Genomic DNA, 5,576 nt, shown 5'->3' with positions numbered 1-5,576 from the left:
AAATTGTTTTCTTAATTTCCATACTGGATTGTTCATTGCTAATGTTTAGAAACACAACTTTTGTGTGTGTGTTGATTTTGTAACCTGTAACTTTCCTGAATTCATTTATTAGCTCTAATAGCTTTCTTATGGATTCTTTGGGATTTTCTACATGTAGAATAATGTCATCTGCAAATAAAGATAGTTTTACTTCTTCCTTACAAATTTGGATGCTTTTAATTTCTTTTTCTTGTCTAAGTAGCTCTGGCTAGAACTTCCAGGACAATGTTGAATAGCTCAATGCCTTTGTTTTAATAAATAAAGTTTTACTGGAACACAGCCATGCTCATTTATTTACATATTTTCTATGGCTGCTTTTGCACTACAATGGCAGAGTTGATTAATTTGACATAGATCAATTGGATCAAAAATTTTTAAATATTTACTATCTAGCCCTTTACAGAGATAGTTTGACAACCTTTGCCTCTAGGCGACTGTATAATTAAGTCTGAAGCTCAAAAGAGTGATCTGATTTGAGATATATAGTTGAGAATGGAAGATTTTTATGTTACTTGAAGCCATGGTAGTTCAAGGACCACCTAGAATGAAAGATGTATTTCAGCATTTAATGATGGGAAAGATGAAGAAAGCCCGTCACAAAAGACTGAGTGTGTGTACCAGAGAGTTATGGTGTACCTCAGAGAAACCAAGCAAAAAGAGCATTTTGAGAAGAGGGAAATAGTCGACAATGTGAAAAGCTGACAAAAAATGTCAAGTAAGATGAGGACTTTAAAATGTCCTTCGTTTTTAGCAACATGATGGTTACTGGTAACTGTAACAGCAGAAGCTTCAGTGGAGTCGTTTTAAATGTTTTAATTTCCAAAGTAAAATATTTTGAAGAATTAAACATTTGAAGAAATACAGTTGCATGCTTTTCTAAGATATGTATTTATTGACAAACAAATTGGACTAATTTCATTGGTATAATTGGTATAAAATTTTTACATTTAAAATATTTTCAAATATGAAATTCTTTTAAAAAGTAAAATTATTTCCATGTAAAAGACTTTTCAGAATGATTTTCCAAAATTAAAAAATACATAAATAAAATAATTATACTTGGTATATACTCATGCACTTTAATTAGTTTATTAGTGATATCTGTTTCTAATACGTTACTGATATTTTCTGAAAATGTATTTTTTAAATAGGAATTGGTAAAATTGCATGCAATATTCTTCAAAGCTGTAGTTTATAGCCAATAAATTTGAAATTTTGAATAACTTCAATTTTTCTTTTCTGAAGACTATAATATTTTTAATTGAAAAAATAGTCTCCTTACAGATGTTAAGGTATCTAAGTGTAGAGCAAATTCTGTTAATTAGAGAGTATTCTCAATTCTAATTCTTTTACTGAAAAATGTATAAATATTTTGAAAAGTAATGTCTTTTTGCTTCCATTTAGGGTCCTTCAACAAATATTTTTACAAAATAAAACTCATTAAATAAGTTCGCTGTATTTATGATTCTTTTGAATGGTTCACCAAATTTAAACACTGCAAAATCAAGGCCTTCTCAAGTTTATTCTACTGCAGTACAGATTATAAGGTCTAGTTAAAAATAAGAGATGTATCAAGTCAAGATATTACAAAGTGCAGTTGTAGAATGTCAAAATTAAATCCCGTGCACAGTTTGGGCTCTCATCATATAATCTGCTAAATCATGAATTTTGATTTCTTCCTATAGACAAGCTTTGTTTTCATAATTGCAATTTGCTAAAAGCTTCAAAAGGTGAATTTTTGATACTCCATTTCTTGAGTACTTTGATTAAAGATTTCCAAATGATTTTGAACAAAAAGCAACCTAAATTTAAAGGACTTATTTACAATAATAGTCAATACTCTGTAGGACCTTGAGTTAATTAACAACATACTACTATAAAGGCTCAAACATTTAAAAAATATGAGTCATGACTGGAAACAAGAAGAGAATCATATACTGCCATTCCAAATTCTTTTTCATGTTCCACATCGTGTCACAAAAGTTTACAATTCAATTATTCTAAATGTGTATATATATATGTAAATACATTTGCAAATATTGACAACTATAGCTTCTATTTCAATTGGTAGAGTATCACAGTTTAGATGCAGTGATGAATTACATATGCTCCACAGCCAATTCCAAGTGCATTTCTGCTCCATAGGTTTCTTAATTTAGTAAGAACATTGTTTTTGCCAAGATAATTATATTCCACCTAAATTTGTATTTGTATTATCATCACAACAAAATAACTTTATCTTCAATGTTGGATTTTTAAACTGAATGTATAAGTAAGCATTATTAGAGTCAGATGTTTTAACTGTAACAAAATGACCTTCCAAAAACTATACTTTGATTGCATAACATTGATGAAAAAATTAAGCCATTACTGAAATTAACCAATTTTCTATTTGAAGCATCTAGTGTCACTGATATAAAACTGGCATCATTTAACTGCAAAGATCTTTTTCTGCTAAGGGAGCCAACCCATTAACAGCTATCACTTCGCTCTTTGTACATGCATGGGAAAACATGGAATTGAAAATGAATGAAATTAATTCAGAGAAATCATCATTTGATCTAACTGCAAAGCCATGCTTCACAGAATGCTATGCAAATTCAACTTCTGCAGCTAACTTTTGAAATAAATGGTGATGTTTTTTAAACAGATTTGGGTCTTCTGGTTTTCACATAGTCAGTAATATCACTATGACTTCTGATTGGAAGGTAAATGCAGACAAACATTTTTGTGCAGGTTACATTCACCAGCATTTTTTTTTTTTTTGAGAAATAGAAATTCACTAATTATTTCCAAAACATCAAGTTTCTTTTTTTTTTATTTACTTATTTTTTACTGAAGTATAGTTGACTTACAATGTTACATTAGTTTCAGGTGTACACCATAGTAATTCAATATTTGTATAGCTTATACTCCAAGCAAAGTTATTATAAAATGTTGACTATATTCCCTGTGTTGTACATTACATCCTTGTAACTTACTTATTTTATACCTAGTAGTTTGTACCTTTTTTTTTCATTTTCACATACCTTTTAATGCCAATGCTACGTACATCTACATTTCAGTATTATGTATTTTATTTTATTTTAATTTTTTTTTACATCTTTATTGGAGTATAATTGCTCATTGAAAATTCATTGCTGTAGAGAGGGTCTCTTTGCAAAATAAAAAAGGCCTTAACAAACAGAAAAACAAGCAAATAGTTGTAGATTTACATCTTAACATAAATAACAAAACTACTGTAGCAGGAGCTTTCTGACTGTTTTCTCTATGCTCTACAGAAGGACTGCTCAGACTCCATTTCTCACATGTGTTTCACTTATAGTTAACCCATACTTTCTCACATTTCCTATTGACCCTTTGAGCTGGTGACCTGTCAACTTTAACAACACAAGTAACTGATACACTAACTAACCTGCAGATGCAACAGCTTCAAATACACCACCTGAGACCAGGGTTAGCAATTTCTAGTTGATGGAGTCAAAAAGAACTTTGTTTTAGAGCAAGCTGAAGGCTGTCCTTGAAAGGGATGTGTCTGTTACATTGCATCTGGAAAGAGTTGCTATCTTTCACATTTAACCACATGGTAAAGTGAGAACTCTGTACACTGCCCATGCATCTCACACATGACTACATGAGACAATTCTTTGCTTTGAAATCTATTTTACCTGATATTTAATATATCTACTCCTGCTCTTTTGCTGTTGTTAATATTTGCATGCCACACCTTTTTCTGTCTTTTTACTTTCAACCTACCTATGTCACTGTATTTGAAGTGAGTTTCTTGTAGACAGCATACAGTTGAATCACAGGTTTGTTAATCCACTCTGCCAGTCTCTGTTTTTTAATTGATGAATTTAGACTATTTACATTTAAGGTAATTATTGACATGTTATGGCTTATACAGCCATTTTATTCTTTGGTTTTTGTTTATTTCCTGTGTTTCTCATTCCTCTGTTTCTCATCTCCAGCTTTCTAGTAGGTTACTTGAATATTTTTAAGGTTTTTAGTTTGACTTATTTGTACTCTTTTTTAATATTTCACTTTGTATAGTTTAGGAACAAGGCAAGGATGTCCACTTTTACCACTCTTATTCAGCATGGTTCTGGAAGTTTTAGCCAATACAATAAGGCAAGCAAAAAGAATAAAAAGCATACAGATTGGAAAGGAAAAAATAAAACTGCCCTTATGATGACTTATTGTCTGTGTAGAAAATTCCAAAGAATTGACAAAATAAAAACTCCTTGAAATAGTAAGTGAGTTTATCAAAGTCTCAGGATACAAAATCAACACACTGAAATTAATCTCAATTTTACATACTAACAACAAACATGCAACAAATATGTGGAAAGTGAAATTTAAAATATAATACCATTTATAATTCACCAAAGAAAATGAAATACTTAGGTATAAATCTAACAAAATACATACAACATCTGTATCCTGAAAATTACAAAATGCTGAGGAAAGATATCAAAGAACTAAATAGAAGTAATGACTTATGTTCATGGGTTGGAAGACTCAGCATAGTAAAAATGTGAATTCTCCCTAAACTGATCTATAGATTAATGCAATATTTATCAAATTTCCAGCAGGGATTTTTGTAGACATAGAGAAGCATATTCTAAGTTTATATGAAATGACACAGAATCTGTAATAGCTAAAACAATCTTGAAGAAGAAGAATAAAGTGGGTAGACCACTCTACCCCATGCTAAGGCTTACTATATAGCTATAGTAGTCAAGACAGTGTGTTACTGGCAGAGGAATAGACACATGGGTCAATGGAACAGCATAGAGAAACCAGAAATATATCTACACAAATATGCCCAACTAATCTTTGACAACATTTCAAGAGCAAGTTTAATGAAGCGTCTGAATCCATTTTTGATATTTGACTGCTGACAGCTTTCAAGCTCCACCTAACCCCTTTCAGCTTTTGCCCTACATCTGGGCAAGCTGATAAAAAAGCCCGGGCCTTCGCTCCCTTGGCACTTCCAGGAAAGGTCAAACTATGAAAACCCCTGCCCACACATGGGAATCATCACCCTAGCCCCACTCCCCAATCAAAATAAAATCAAAAGACACTTGCCCCTCCCTTCACTAAAGCCAGTCCACACTGGCTTGGGTATCTGCCCTGCTCTTTTCCAAAAAAATTCCCATTATATGAATAATTCCCTCTTTTCATACCCTCCTACTGTGTGTGCTATCATCAGTCTCTACATCTGAACGAATTTTTTTAAATTTTTAAAATTTATTTGTTTATTTATTTGCCTGTGCTTGGTCTTAGTTGCGGCACGAAGGATCTTCATTGCAGCATGCGGGCTCTTTTAGTTGTGACATGTGAACTCTTAGTTGTGGCATAGGGGATCTAGTTCCCTGGCCAGGGATTGAATCCAGGCCCCCTGCATTGGGAGCAGAGTCTTAGCCACTGGACAACCAGGGAAGTCCTTGAACCAATTTTGGTTGGGAAATTGATCCCACTCTCCACAGGGCAACCACAAAACCATTGCTCTGTAAGCAGGATTGTGTAGCATA

The sequence above is a fragment of the Balaenoptera physalus genome (assembly GCF_965194825.1).
Source record: "Balaenoptera physalus genome assembly, chromosome: X".
NCBI classification, from domain to species: domain Eukaryota; kingdom Metazoa; phylum Chordata; class Mammalia; order Artiodactyla; family Balaenopteridae; genus Balaenoptera; species Balaenoptera physalus.
The sequence above is the reverse complement of the archived record's forward strand: the minus strand, read 5'-3'. Positions refer to the sequence as shown.